This window comes from Benincasa hispida, chromosome 8 (assembly GCF_027475165.1).
Source record: "Benincasa hispida cultivar pf3 chromosome 8, pf3_genome.v1.1, whole genome shotgun sequence".
Lineage (NCBI taxonomy): Eukaryota > Viridiplantae > Streptophyta > Magnoliopsida > Cucurbitales > Cucurbitaceae > Benincasa > Benincasa hispida.
Window position 1 is genome coordinate 4,042,219 of NC_143485.1, and position 17,443 is coordinate 4,059,661.

Consider the following 17,443-nt stretch of genomic DNA (forward strand, 5'->3'; position numbering starts at 1 on the left):
GATGTGGACTTACGTGGACACCAACATGAATAATTACAAAACACATGGACACCATGAAGGGTGACACATGGCTTTTGGAACACTAAGCAATGGACATCTATTTATTATTATAATATTCATAATACTCCCCCTTAGATATCTATATATATATATGAAATATGTCTCGTCAAAATCTTATTAGAAAAAATCCAATGGGAAAAAACCCTAGTGAAGGAAAAATAGTACATATTTCATAAAATATATACTTCTAAAAGAATACAATATATTTACTCCACCTCATGAAAATATCACTCGAGATCTCTGAGTCGCCGCATTCTAATGTTGTGCATCGATTTTTCAAAAGTTGCAGTTGGTAATGCTTTTGTGAATAAGTCTACCAGGTTATCTTTCGAACAAATTTGTTGTACAGTAATGTCGCCATTTTCTTCAAGATCATGAGTGTTGAAAAGCTTTGGTGAAATATGCTTTGTTCTATCTTCTTTAATATATCCTCATTTGATTTGGGCTATGCAAGCTATATTGTCTTCGTATAATATTGTTGGAAGATTTTTATTAGAAGACAAGTCACACGTTTCACGAATGTCTGAGTCATTGACCTTAGTCGTACATATTCTTGACTAGCCTCATGAATTACAATAATTTCAGCATGATTTGAGGAAGTGGCTGTTATGGTATGTTTCATCGATCTCCGTGATATAGCAGTTTTTCCACATGTGAACAGATACATGTTTGAGATCTAGCTTTGTGTGGATCAGATAAATATCCATAATTTTCATAACCAACTAGATCAAAATTTGATTTATTTGAATAAAAAAAACCCATATCGATTGATCCTCAGAGATAACGGACTATATGCTTAATTTCGTTCTCATGTCTTTTTGTTGAAAAAGAACTATATCTTGCTAATAAATTTACTACAAATGCAATATCTGGTCTTGTATTATTAGCAAGATATATAAGTACATCAATCGCACTAAGATATGGTACTTTAGGACCAAGAAGTTCTTCGTTATCTTCTCAAGGTCAAAATATATCTTTCTTTATATCCAATGAATGGACTTCCATTGGAATATTTAATGGATGTGCTTTGTCCATATAAAATCTTTTCAAAATTTTTCTTGTATAAGTTGACTGATGAATAAATATTCCATTTGCTAAATGCTCAATTTTCGAATCAAGGCAAAATTTTGTTTTTTCGAGATCTTTCATCTCAAATTCTTTCTTAAGATGTTCTATTGCCTTTGAAAGCTCTTCTGGAGTTCCAATTATATTCAATCATCAACATATACCATTATAATAACAAATCTTGATTGTGGTTCCTTTATAAAAATACACGGACATATTGGATTATTTTGATATCCTTCTTTCAATAAATGTCCACTCAGGCGATTGTACTATATTCGTCCTGATTGTTTCACTCCATATAGTAATCTCTGTAACTTTATTAAATACCATTCCTAGGAATTTGATATATATGTTTCAGGTACCTTAAATCCTTATGGAATTTTCATATAAATATCATTATCAAGAGATACATATAAATATGTTGTGACTACATCCATAAGATACATATCCAGACTTGTATACATAGTTAAGCCAATTAAATATCTTATTGTAATTGCATCCACCACCGGAGAATAAATCTACTCAAAATCAATACCAAGTCTTTGTGAAGAACCTTGTGCAACTAGTCTTGCTTTATATTTTGTGACCTCATTTTTTTCATTTCTTTTCCTCACAGATACCCATTTGCATCCCGCAGGTTTAACACCTTCTGATGTTCGTACTACTAGTCCAAAAACATGACATTTTGAAAGTGAGTTTAATTCTGCCTCGATTGTTTCTTTCCACTAAAGCCAATCTTTTCTATGTCGATATTCTTCAAAAAATTTTAGTTTAGAATCCTCATTTTTAGATATAATATCAAGAGCAACATTATATGCAAAAATGTTGTCAATAATTACATTAGTTCGATTCCATCTTTTTCCAAGTCTTTTTCATTATTGAAATCTCATTATTATCTTTAGGTATTTCACCTTCCTCACTAGTCATGTAGAGAATTTCTTTATGGGTATTTACATCCCCAACCAAGTATTTTTTACTATCAATTATTTTTTGTTTTTGAGGATTTTTATCTTTGAAACCCGCTGGTCTACCACGCTTTTGGCGTGTTCCAGACTCATTAGTGACAACTTGTTGTGTTGGGATATCATTTTTTTATGGAACATTTGCAGCTGACATATGTGACTTAATTACTTTATTTTCATTCTGGTAATTGATTTGCTATAATTTTCAAATGAATTATTTTCTTAACCTCAAGTTCACATTGATCTATACGAGGACCTAAAGGATACAATAATGATGCATTCCATGTAATTTATTTTTCCAATTTCTTAATTCCTCCCCCTAATGTTGGAAAATTTGTCTCATTAAAATGACAATCAGCAAATCGTGCAGTAAATACATCACTCTTCAGGGGTTCGAGATATTTAATAATTGATGGGGAATCATATCGAACATATATTCTCAACCTCCTTTGAGGACTCATCTTAGTGCGTTGTGGTGGAGTAATTGGAACATATATTACACACCAAAAAATTCTCAAATGGGAAATATTTGACTCATGATCATAAACTAATTGTAATGGCGAGTACTTATGATAAGCTATTGGCCTGATGTGTACAAGTGACGCTGCATGCAAAATAGCATGTTCTCATACAGATGAAGGAAGCTTAGCTCTCATAAGTAAGGGTCTTGCAATTAATTGCAAACATCTTATAAATGATTATGCTAAACCATTTTGTGTATGAACATGAGCTATAGGAGGTTCAACACTTATCCCAATTGACATACAATAGTTATCAAAAGCCTGAGATGTAAATTTACCATCATTATCAAGACGAATGGTCTTAATTGTATAATCAAGAAATTGTGCTCTTAACTTAATTATTTGACCAAGTAATCTTGCAAATGCAAGATTTCGACTTGATAATAAGCACACGTGTGACCATCTACTGAATGCATCTATTAATACCATAAAATATCTAAATGGTCCACTTGGTGGGTTAACAGGTCCATGTATATCACCATGATTTCGTTCTAAAAATGCAGGTGATTCAGTCACCACTTTAATGGTCTAATTATCAATTTTCCTTGAGAGTAAGCATCACATGATAATTCATTAGATTGAAGAATCTTCTGGTCTTTCAATGGGTATCCTTTTGAATTCTCAATAATTCTCGTCATCATTATAGATCCTAGATGACAATCGGTCATGCCAAATTGTAAATATGTCTGGATTCATGAACTTCAGGTTCATTGTTGCATATGTTTCAATTATTCGTATATGAGTATAATATAATCCAGAAGATCAAGCACACAACTCTTCCAATATACATTTTTCATTTGAGACAGTGGATATGATATATAGATATTCCACATTATTCATACTATCAGTCTCAATATGATAATCATTGCAATGCATATCTTTAAAACTTAGAAGATTTCTCTTTGATTGACTAGAGAACAATGCATTATCAATTGTAAATTTTGTTCCTATAGGCAAAATAATATTTGCTTTTCGAAAACCTTCGATCAAGTTTGCAGAACTTGATATTGTATTTACTTTTGCTTTCAACATTGTCAATTTAAAAAAGTATTTTTTTATTTGTAAGTATTGTGTGTAGTTGTACTGTCTGTCAGACATAGATTTTCTTTGCTCATTTTTTAAACACCCAACATATGAAAATGATCCATGTTTCTTCATTAAAAGAAAATAATTACAATAAAAAAACAACACTTAAAAAAAAATATGAAGATAGATAATGAAAAAAAAAAAAACAACATTAAGTCTAGATATTCTCAAAATCAAAAGAAACACTTGATGTTCCATCAACTACACCAATCTTCTCTTCAGGAGATTCAAAGAAGTCTGCCACATCCAAATTTGTCATATGAGATGGGTCAAATATATCATTATCCTAGTATGTAAAATTTGCTTCCACATTTTTTCCTTTTTCCTTCAAGGAGGCTTGATAGAGGTCAACTAAGTGTTTTGACGTACGACAGATACGTGACCAATGTCCAGTCATTCCGCATCGGAAGCATTTATTTTCAACACTCTTTGAACTTTTATCTTGTGGAGCTTTTCCTTTGTGGTTATCATTTTCTGTGGTTCTTTTAAAATTTAAATGATTAGAATGACCACCATGAAAATAATAATTATTTCTTTCTCTACCACGGTCATGACCTTGACCATGACCAAGATTATTAACATTCACAATATTTATTTCAGGGAATGGTGTTGTTCCAGTTGGTCGAGATTCGTGGTTCTTCATTAATAACTCGTTTTTTTGTTTAGCCATGAGAAAACATGAAATTAATTCAGAATACTATTTAAAATCTTTCTCTCGATATTGCTGCTGTAGAAGCATATTCGAGACATGAAATGTAGAAAATGTCTTCTCTAACATATCAACATCAATAATTTTCTCTTGACATAACAACAATGCGGAGTTATAATCCCTTAGTGATTTAAAATCTTGTAGCCTCAAGTGCATCCACTCATAACGAGCTTTAATAAGAATAACGGTTTTTTGATGATCATACATCTCTTTCAAATTTTTTCACAAGATACGAGGATCTTTTTGAAGGAAATCAAGCATGAGGATTTCCATGAGTAGCGGAAGGATCATTCCAAATTCCATTCGAATTGAACATAAACAATTACAGTACAAGAATAGAAACTAACAGGTCATGCACAACAAGAAATTACAGCATGCTTTGAAGCATGTTAACTACACGATCATTTAGTGCTAAGCAAGCGCCAAGGTATCGTATACCGGGTGATTATTTAGTCAGTGACTGCGATAAAGCATGCTAGCTACACGATCGTTTAGTGCACATGCCTTTTATTAAATGATGAGCATCAAATTCTCTATGCGATCGTTTACCTCCAGCGTCCATGCGATCGAGCAACCAACGCTACGCGATAGAGTAAACGCTTTACCCTCTAAATGATCGTTTAGTAAATGCTACACGATCGCACAGAAATTTTCTACACGATCGTTTAGTGAAATCCCAACGATCGTTTATCTGAGGCTACATGATACGACCAACCTTTGGTCTTCTTCCTCGATGAGAACCACATCTCCGTGCTTCAAAACTCCAGCAAGAACGACTCAACAAACTGAAACACTTTGAATACATAATTGATTGCTTGTTAATTATGCCAAAAAATGCAAGGGTCCATACAAATTAATACTTTGTAATCGAAAAGAAAGCTTTAAACAAAGGCAATTTACCCGTAAACATTCATCAACACATCTACAAATACATTTCACCTTTAAATGCAATGCAGAAAACCCACCACGACTGTAAAAGAATGTTCAAAATAGAAGTGAAATTTGGAATATCAAAATAACCTGGCTCTGATATCAATTGAAGGAAATCAAGCATGAGGATTTCCATGAGCAGCGGAAGGAACATTCCAAATTCCATTCGAATTGAACATAAACAATTACAGTACAAGAATGGAAATTAACAGATCATGCACAACAAGAAATTACAGCATGCTTTAGGAGGAATCAAAGGATAGAGTATGCGTACCTTTGAAGAACCATTCTTCAAACTCCCTCAATCAATTCAATGCGTCTAAGAACAGCAACACTCGAACACAACGACTGGTGCACAACACAATCAACAGCACGAACACAACGAAAGGCCAACGGCTCCTTGAAACCAATCGAGTTGAGTGAGGACACCACCACAATTGTTACCTTGATATTCTCGGTGTGACAATCCAGGAGTTATGGGCTCTACATGATCTTGGTTAGAGAAAGAGACTGGAGGAAAACAATCGTGTAGACGATCAAGCAAGTGGGAGATAGGAAGTTATCTATCGTATAGATGATATGCTCAATTGTGTAGTAAAAGGCAACCTATCGTATAGACAAAGCCACACTATTGTTTAGCTACGATCAGTTGATGAACTATCGCATAGTCAAACTTCACGATGGTTTAGTTTCTCTATAAGCTATCGCTTAGTGAAATATTTTCACTTGATAGCCTTGTCCGTGAGAAACTTTCCGAATGAAGTAACTCTCTAAAATTAGGAAAATATTTTTCCTTTTATCTCGTGGTTATCATAAAACTACCAATAACCTCCCATCCAATCGATTATTAGAGAAAAAGATTTAATTATCAAATAATTAATATTATTATAAATAAATATGATAACCAACTTAGCATATTATATTTATAGCCTATAGTTTTAATATTTCATCTCATGAAACATACAAACTATAGTTCTTTTTCTATTTTATGGTACTTAATGTAAATCATATTTACATTAATCCTCCACTTGATGTATCTCATACATCATACCAATTATATCATATATAATTGAATTTCCTTTTGTTAATTTGAACATTTCAAATCAACCCCAAGAACTGATTCTCAACTTGAATCCATTGAGCTACCAAGAAGACCTTATGGACCTATAGCTTGAAGCTTCAACAGTACGTGAATAGCTGACTAAACTCTTTAGTCACGAGATCTACCATTCTTTTGTCAGACACTCCACTAAAGATCGACAGTTGCATTCTCTTCACTACAAATATATTTTGTGTCCATGTTAACTAATCAACAATGCGATAACCCTTCACAGATCGCTCGTAAGTACAGTTGAGCCATTTTTACCATTTTGCCCCTGTAGTTACATCTAACTCATTAAGTACCCCTGATTCCTCTAATGAACATAAGTCATAGTCCTACTATGACTGAGTCCTCTCTTCCAAAGAGAGGGTGTGTCCATTATGTTCAAGATCTGGAATCAGCCCTTAAGGGAGCAATCTATCTATTTACCCTTGCTTTGGGGAAGGAGTGAATTTCGTCTTGTGTAACTGAGTTTCTAGCTCTCCAATCAGACAAATCCCTAAAAAGATAGGCTTGTTGAGTTGGCAATTTGGCCACTTTCACCCATACTAATCAAAGGACCGCCCTCCTAGGCAGGAGTTCCCAAAACACTAAGGATTAAGGTCATGTCACCTATGGTCGTTTAAATGAGATGTAAGTCTCAAGTATCAACGACATTATATAAAGAGACGAATCATCTCGTGGTCCGGTCTTATACAAACTCTTTGTATAGGACACCCCCGCTCGCATGTCTGCACATGAATGGTCAGGATTAGACCATCTGTAGTAGTTCACAATACTTGTAAACCTCTACAAAGCGGGCCGTATCCGTAGTGTCACCAAGATAAGGTATCCCTCCTTAATCCTTATACTACAGACCTTTTAGGTTATTACTTAAGGCATGATTCACTTGTATATCTCATATACATGCTTAAGTTTACATACAATAACCACGGATCTTTGTTTATTGGATATGAGTAAATGTAAATAAAATAACTCTTATTTTATTAATAATAATGTGTATAAAGTTTACAAACTACGAGACTCTGGGAGAATTAGGACACTAATCCTAACATTTTTATAGATACCCTATTTTCAATCTCTCGTGGAGATGATGACAAAGAAAAATCATAGTTTTTGCTTTGCCCTGACTGGATGTCATATTTCCTTATTTAATAGCTTCCCCAAGATCCATAGCATCTAGGTGGATCTCAGTATCAAATACCCATGACAAATAATTATTGTCGTTAATATCAAGGACGACAAATTCTAATTTTGTGAAATTTGTCATGACAGTACTATCCTAAAATATTGTATTTATGTTAGAAATTTAATAGATATTGAATATGCAAAATAATATTAAATTTATTAAATATAACGAAGAGGAAAAAACCGACATATCTTTAGGACCTACCTTTAGCAGAGAAAACGATAGGAGCTCGGGCTGATAACGTGTTGTAAAATTGAGGAGCACGACGGAAAAACGGATATAGAGAAAATATAATATAATAATATATTTATAAAATAATATTAAATATATATAATATAATATAAAATAAAATAACTAAAAACATAAAATAACTAAAATTATAAAATTGGATAATATGAAAATTAATGGAATTTTGAGATGGAATTCTCACCAATGTATGTGTGATTTTAAGATCCACTAAATACCACTATTTGTAGGCAAAGTGACAAGTAGGATGTGGACTTACCTGGACACCAAATATGAATAATTACAAGGCATATGGATAACATGAAGGATGACAAATGACTTTTAGGACACTAAGTAATTGAAATCTATTTATTATTATAATATTTATAATAAAATATTAATTATCTAAAATTACACCTAGTTAATTCAAATTTCAATATGAAAAGCCACATAATCTTGATATATATAGATTTAAAAATATAACAATTTTCAAACAAAATCTATAAATAATCATGTATAGTTGGATCTGAAAAAAAAAGAGCATATATATGGATTTTTTTTTCCATACAAATTGTAAAAAAGGGTAAAAAAATCACGCACAAAAACAAAAACGCTTATTGAATTATCGTTCTCGTAAATATGGTCTAAGCAAAGATAAAATATAAATGAAAAAATTGCTCACCTTTTAATTATGGATATCAATATCAATATAGATATTGATTATTGATATGGATATGAGTATAGATCTGGAGAGAAATAGAGGAAGAAAGGAAAAAAATGCTAACTTTCTTATTATAGACATTGATATAGTCACAAATTATTGCTATTAATTATGGATATGGATATAAGTACGAAAATATGAGAGAAAGGGCCGATGAAGGAAAGTTATTAATAAAGATGTTGTGTGTTCTACTTAATCATCAATGGAAATGAGATTGACGATTTTTTTGGGTGTAACAAGATTACATTTTTTTTAGTGTGGAGCCATGGTTGATTCTCATTACTAAGTATACTAAATACAATAAATAGAAATGAGAAGGAATATTTTCATTAACCGATAATATTTGTATTTGCATAAACGTGGCCTAAATGAAAACAAAAAGTGTCCTGAACACACATTTATTAAATTTGGGAAGAAGACAAATTAAAGAGAATTAAATCCACTCATGTTTTATTTGAAAATTGTTCGAAGAAAAAAGATATATACTTTTTTTCAAAGATATAAACAAAGGGCTAAGCGTTATAAAAAATATACTTTTGAACTTTGTATTTTGTGTCAAAAATATCTTTGAATTTTCAAATATTTAAATACCCTTACCATTAATTTTAAATAGAAATTGCTAGTACCTTGTTTTATATCGTAAACTTTTAAAAGTTTCAACAATACCCTTAAATTTAAATAAAATTTAAAAATACTCTTATAATTAGTATATAAACAGAAACCGATAGTACCTTATTGTAAAAATACATTTGAACTTTCAAAAAGTTGTATTAGTATCTTAATCTTTCAAAAAAAAAAAAAAAAAAGGTTAACTGTCCTTACTATTTATTTACACAACGTCACGACTTCTTTCTTCTATTTTCTCTCTTCCTTTGCTTCAATTTATGACATAGCATTGTCTATTTTTTCTTTATTTTTTTCATCTCCCTTTCTTTCTTCATTTCTCCCTTCCCTTGATTCTCTTCTTATTACTGATTTTATTGCTTCATGTTAATTGGTTTGGCCCTTGTTTATCTAAAAAAAAATCTACCACATTTAATTAAGGTATATAGACAAAAAGAAAGAGAAGAATGGAGTCAACAAGAAATTTTGGGACTTAAATGTTTTAATGAGTTTGTACATTAGTAGTCGAGTGTGTATTAATATGTCGTTTGAGTTTAATACATAAAAAACGAGATATATTAGAAATTAGAGACACACATTGAAATTATGATCATAATTTTGAGGACAACTAGTGGGAAAGAAAAGAAAGAAAACATATGAATAACTATATGATGAAGATTTTGTTGATCCATTTTGTTATTCAAATGACCCTATTTATTGTAATTAGTTAAGAAAATAGAGTTGATATTTTTTTGTGGGTCCTTTTTGTATTTGGTCGTTTTGTTGAGTTTTGAGGGGAGATTTCAATTTTTGGGATTTTGTGATATTTTTTGGGATTTCATGTTCTAACTTGAAGTTTCGGTTTGTATTTGGTTGTTGAAAAGATTAGTGCGAAAAATAAAAATATTAAATGGAAAAACTGAGATTGACTATATAGGTTTTTGAGATTTTGGAAAATTCAAGGATGAAATTTTAAGGGTATTTTTAAAAATAAAATACTAACAGTTTCCAATAAAAACTAACTGTGATGAATTTTTTAATATATTTTTTTTAAAAAAATTAAGGGTATTATTGAAACTTTTGAGAGTTCAAACGATATTTTTGAAACAAAGTACAAAAGTATTTTTATAATTTAACCTAAATAAAATTAAAATACATATGTAAAACTAAGTCCGATATATCATCTCATACTTACAAAATTGTATACGTATATTTTGACAAGTTACAACATAGCTTTCTATCAAGTCAAATTACATACATAATCAATCCTACAAAAAATGACAAAAAGAGAAAAAAAAACTTGTCATTTTCCTAAACATTTTAAATAAGCCAATACAATGCACATGTTTCATACGCATTTATGAATTTAATATATAATCTGTATTTAAATAATTTGAGCATATTTCAACTCATTAAGTCATAAACTAATTAATAATTTAGAAGTTCAAATTTCTCTATATTATTAAACTTAATATATGTTAATATTTATTAAAAAAATCTTTAAAAAATATATTTTTAATCTCTAAAATATAACGTTGATATTTATTAGTCTTTAAAATTTCAAAACTAACATTTTAATTCCTAAAATTTGAAAAATGATTTTCGAAATTTCAAATCTCGAGATGAGTAGATATTTTGAACACCATAAACTAAGAGCTACTTTTTTTTTCCCTCAAACATATGAAATGTGAATTTGGGAGATTTGTTAGGTCTATTTTTAGTTGTCTATGTATTTTCAACTGAAAAAAAAGAGAGAAAAATTTATAATTTTTTTGTTGCCTTTTCTATTAATGCTTTTGAAGTACTCAAGCAAACTTCCCTAAATTGCTAAGAAATTTCTCAGTTAAATTATGTCTCTACTGTTAATTTTTAGTTAATTCTTAAAAAAATTAGTTTAGGTCTTTCATCTATAAACTTTATAAACATATTCAAATGATATATTTTTTATGAATTAAAATTATTAGAATTATTATTTTATAAAACTTGATAAAAATTAACTTCAAAATAACAAGGATTAATTTTATGATTGGTTAAGAATTTAGAAACTAAATATGGATGAAAGTATAAGTATTAAAATGGTATTGGTCCCAAAGTATAAGGATTAAGTTGTATTTTAACTATATTTTTCTTTAGTTTGATTCATAATTGATACTCAAACTTTACTTATTTTATTTCGTTTTGTCTTCTAACGTTTGAATAGTCTATTCCCGTCATTTGATCTTTAGAGTTCTATTGAAGTTTGTGTAAAATGCACCATTTTTGCCACGTTTTAAATACTTAACATTTTTAAGAAACAAGAAACAAAAAATTTGGACAAAAAAGAAAAAGGAACAATCTAACAGAGGATTTGTCAATCTATTGATCATTCAAAGTTCAAAATCAAGCCATACAATTAGCAAGTTTATTAATTTCGATTTACTTTCATGGCGAGAGTGAGAAAATAAAATTCGACGCAAGAAGATGCTGGAGAATTTACATTTAAAACAAAATTTTTTTGACACATTTGCTAATTACACGAGGATAATTGTTTTAAATAATAAAATTACTTAAAGTATTTTCAAATATAACAAAATGTCATTGTCTACCATATATGCTATTATCACTAATATATGATCGATAGTTATAAAGAATATCTATCAATTTCAATGATTGGTAGATAATGATATTTTGTTATATTTGTAAATAAGTTGGCTCATTTTGGTATATTTAAAAATAACCTATTACATAAAGCGTTAGCTCAATAATTAAATGAACAAAAATAAGTGTCTTGATTTGGTTTGTATTAATAATATATAACAAAGACAAATAGTTTTTAATACAAAGTTAGCTGAATTGAAATAGAATATTGAGAAGCTAAGAAATGAAAATGAAATAAGTTTTGAAACTCAAAACATACAAAGCAATTTCTCAAATTATTTTTTAAAGTTCCTTTATTAATTATTTCTATTGCATGTGGGTGGATTCTCTTAGTTGTCCTATACAAAAGTTTTTAAACATTAATTACAACACAAGTCCTTGCTTTCTTTACTATTTCTATTGGAATCATCTTATATTCATATGATTTTGGTTTTTGGATGGAAACTTTTTGAAACTTAAGGAAATTTTGTTACACTTTCTATGGACTTTCATAGTGAAAATATTTCTTATTTAAATTATTGGTAATGAAATTTCCTTCCTCATTGACTTGTACACAAAATTTTTTTTATTTTTTTTTAGAAACCTTCTTTACATTGAGATGTTTTTTTTTGGCTATTCATTTTGAATATATAAAATTGTTTTTTCTCTTTATATTTTTTATGAAAAGCTATTGGAGTCAGCCATATAACTTTGTTAAATTACTAGGAAATTTCTTTCAAATTAGGTTTCATTTTTGGTTATTTTTCCTTCCAAATAGTTTGGTAGTAGGGTACTAATTGTTTTAAATAGTAAAAATGTTGAAAATATTTATAAATATAACAACATATCACTTTCTATTAGTGATAGAACACGATAGACATCTATAGATGACACTGATATATTTATAAATAACATTGATAGACAGTAGCATTTTGCTATATTTATAAATAAGTTAGCTAATTTTTGTTTATTTGAAAACAACCCTTTGTAAAGTAGAGATGAATATTGTAATGGTTATATTTTTTTTTTTAGTACAATGAAGAATACACGTATTCGAACCATAAATCTCTTGATTAATACATTTGTATGTCAGTTGAGCTATACTTGCTTTGATGTAATGATTATATCTCGAACGTGATCTCGTTTTGAAGAAGGAAAAATGTTTCAATTTTGGGATTTATCTATTCTTCACATTCACATTATGATTATTATCATTTTTGTTTTAGATAAAGATATGATCCTTTTGAAAGAAAAAACCAAAAGAGGACCCTACCCTTAGGGAAGGCCATGTTCATGTAGGCGACCCCACACTAGTTGGAGTGAGAAATGATAAAGGGCATTTGGTCCCTTTTCATATCCACTTTCTAATGATAAAACATTTTGTTTTATCCTATGCTATAAATATATATATTGTCAAGAAAAAGTATTTATAATTTATGGTTTTGTTTCAAAAAAATATTTCTATTATTTTAAAACTTCACATTTAAAAAGCTTTTCAAATTATTATATAAAAAAAAAAAAAAAAAAAAGTCAAATTCAGCCTAACTCAACTAACATAATGTTTATATTTTATCAACTTCGAAGTCAGATGTTCGATTCTCTCATTCTATATATTGTCAATTTTTTTTTTCAAATCTATTAGTGGAGTAAGCACTCTTATCCTCTATTTAGCTTTCGGTATTTGGACAAAAAGTATGACATTTTACGTTTTTGTCCTTATAATATTGCAAAACTTATATTAATAATTATAAATTTTTTTATTATCAAATAACAATATTAATTACATATAATTTAGTCAAAACAAATTAACTTATTAAATTAAAAACTACAAATGTCATAGTCATTGTTAAATGAAAAATCAAGAAAAAAAAATTAAAAAGTAACTCATAAATGTCTAAAATCAAATAAACCCAAAATTTTAATGAAAAAATCAACCCATCCAAACAAAACCCTCTTCCATTATTGTCTTCCAAATTCCAATTCAACTATTCTTTGCACATGGATTCTAAAAAATAAAGTTAGAAGTTTTGAATGTCATCTCGAGGACACATCAACATATTTTTCGAGACAGATCTGCTCGATGTTTATATATTCTAAGAATGTAGGACATGATATATATACAAAGTTTATTTCTACATTTTTTTTTTCAATTCCAAATATATACGAATTTGTTTCAAATAATACAAGGACGTCATCTATCTTATTTTACGCTCTAATTTATCATTTGTTAGTATTATTATTATTATATAATATGGTATATATATTTGCAAAATAACTATTTATGGGTATATCTATGACAAAATACGTGAAATATATATCTTAATATGGTACATATATTACGTAACTTATCTAAAATCTGTACTTGTTCTAGATGTAAACATCATATATATTTGAAATAAGCTTCGTATACACACATTCATATGTTGCAATATACAACGATATATTTTTCTGGAAAAAAAATATAATGGTATATTTCTTAAGTGCACGAATATGATAGTACCAGATACCATCTTATGCAATACTACATTTTATACTTGATATATATTTATAATTTCAAGAAATAAACTACTATATATTTCTTAAGTGTACGAACATGATAGTTTTTATAATATACAATCGTATATATTGTATAATATATGAGATGTATATTTTCATTTTTCAGTTTATATATCAACCAAAAAAAACCATGATATATATTTTCGAAAAACTATAAAATCTGAAGAAAAAAATGAAAAAATGGTAAAAATGTAGATATAAATGTACGAGACTCGAACAACATAAAAACGTGGAAATGAAAAAGAAAATAATGTAAAAAACCACACAAATAATGACACACAATCAGAGATGAAAATAAATGAAATTTCGAGGTGAAGGAAAAAATAAACTAAATCTCCTACAACTAAAAAAATATAAATATGTATTTTTCCACATCAAATGCATTCCAATTAAAATGGATAATAACACATCCAAAGTCAAATTCGAAATTAACTCAATAAGGAAATGATTTCCATATATATATATATATTTTTTCACATTTGTCTCATTACGAATTTTCTATTTTTTTAAATAAAAATGATTAGAAATTAATGAGGGTGTTATGGACTTTTGAGCTTTAACTTTTATGTAATATTGTAACTCATTAGACTATTCATGAATAAAATGATGAATTTAAGACATTATTATAATTTAGCCTATTTAATTAGACTATTAGTGTAGAAAGACTTTAAATTTAATCTTGACTTATGTAGGATAAGGAAAGATCCATCTCCTAATTTTAAGAGAAAAACGTAGACTCTAGCTATTCTTATAAATACATTATTGTGATTTTATGTGATGTAATAGAACTTGAAATTGAGTCCTTCATACTTTATTATGGTTTTATAGGTTGAATCCACCTCATAAAAAATCATCTTCAGACGATGATTTTAGGTTTTGGGGTTTAATTAAAAAAAAATCCTGAAAAGTGTTCTCTTTGAACCCTATTGAGACAAAAATGTCCCTCCCGTATATAGAGGATGATGGACCTTGGCCATCTTGTTCAAAATTGTTTATGCCAAAATAGGAATTATCATAGATCGTACGAGAGTCTTATTCGTTAAAGGGCTTGTTGGAGGTTGTTAGGACTCCAAACAAAGTAAATTTGTAAACCGTTTTCAAGAGCTTGCAACTAGTGGGAACATGTCGTCTCCACAGGAAATCTTGAGATGTTTAAGCTAACTGATGAATTCGTGTAGTGGGAGAGGGGTTGTGAGTTTTGGTTTGCAATTGAATATAAATGCGTAATTAAAAGAGATGTCTTGAGTAGATTAAAAGTCTAGCTTAGACATTTAGGTATTCATTCATGTGATAGATTGCTCATTGAAACTCTAAAGATTGTTTGTATGCTCAATTATACTCTTGGCTCGTTAAGCTTGACTATAGATTAAAGTTAACGCCCTATGTTCTAACACCGCATTAAGCCTAGGTAATCTAGCCAAGTTCGTTAGCAAATGGACAATCCTGTGACCATTGGTTCTTGAACAACTAGTTATGCAATGTAGCAAATGGATTATAATAAATAACCTACAATTCACTCACAAGCATACTTTAATTTGTGTCCTAATGAGATTAACATATAGACATATTTATCTCTAGCAAAGCAAAGAAAAGACTATGGGTGATCAAGCCACGATAAATTCTAAGCATAGATAGTAAAATATATCAAGAATTTTGAGAATTACACCAGCAAATCGTTGGTTACAAGTTCTCACAATCAAATCAAAATGAACTTCAACCTAACTCTAAGCTTAGCCACACATATTGTGCCAAGATGAAGCCCAAATGTAAATAAATAAAACACTACAAGAAGTTATGGCTAGGAAGAAGAAAATATAGAGAAAATCAAGTTGGAGGTGTCCAAATCGAGCATGGAATGCCCTAATTCGATAAAAAAAAAATATATATATAGAAAGGGGTAGGCGTCACAACACCTAGGGACAGTGTTGTGACGCTCTTGATGTTTGTCGTAGTGCAGGCCTTTGAGCGTTGTTGTGCTCTGCGCTGCACCTTTGCGTGTGCACGTTCATCCTTGTCAGTCAATGCTTAGAGCGTCATGACGCTCCCAAGATATGTTGCTTCTGCCTTCAATCACCAGGTGTAACGCCTAATATGGACATTTTACCCATTTCTTTACGGTTGATGCTATAGAGCTCCGATTTGATCCATTTTTGTCCCGTTTTGACTCCAATGGTCCATTCTACCTCTTGGTTGCTCAATTTCTACAAAATAACATACTAAACACATAAAATCTATGAGCGAACTAGAATTAAGGTAGGAAAAACAACACTTTTATGGTGCTATCAGGGCTTAGTGATGATGCATGACCAAATAAATTATCATGGGATGGATAAGGGGAAGGGGATAGAATTCTTGTGCTAAGTTGTATGGAAAGCTTGGCTGGTATGAGCATTAATTAGGGTTTTCTTATGTCACTTCCTAATCAACTACTTTTACCGTACATCGATTTAAGGCTCATTGATTAATAGATAGGAGGCCTACATGCATCCTCCCTCTTTAAAAAAGTAGGAATTTGATAACTTGTAGAAATACAAGTTATTTCACCTTTTTTTATTTAGAACAATTAGGAAAATTAAGAGGAAAACACATCAACTTGACAAGAAATCCATGCAAATAATCATACTCTGTGATCATGTACCTACAAAACTGATAATCTTTGAAAATTATAAAATCTGTCACTTTTGGATGCTGGATTCGAATGAAATAAAGAGAAAATCGACCAAAGAAATAAGCTGCAACCTTAAATGCAGAGAAGAAATAAACTTGGCGCCTAACTTTGCAATGCAAAATACCATGCAATGAGATGAAACATGAAGATAGAAAAAGACAAACATGTAGGTGGTGGAAATCAAATCAATAGAGCAAATTGGTAGCTGATTAGAGACATTTGTGGCAGAGCCAATGGATTTATGACGTGAAGCAGTCGGTGCAGCAGGGCATGGAATTAAATGCAAAGTGTTAGAGAATTCACTAGAGAGAAGTGAAGAACCTTTCTTTGATCGCCTATAAATGACCCATCGAAGAATTGTTTAAACGGATAGATAGTAGAAGGATTTGACTGAAACTCTACTCATCTTCCACCATAAAATCTACCATTA

General features: G+C 29.8%; 1 pseudogene; it reads right to left on the reverse strand.

Moving 5' to 3' along the window:
• Nucleotides 1-2,861: 2,861 nt before the first annotated feature.
• Nucleotides 2,862-7,705, reverse strand: LOC150034301 (uncharacterized; annotated as a pseudogene).
• Nucleotides 7,706-17,443: the final 9,738 nt, after the last annotated feature.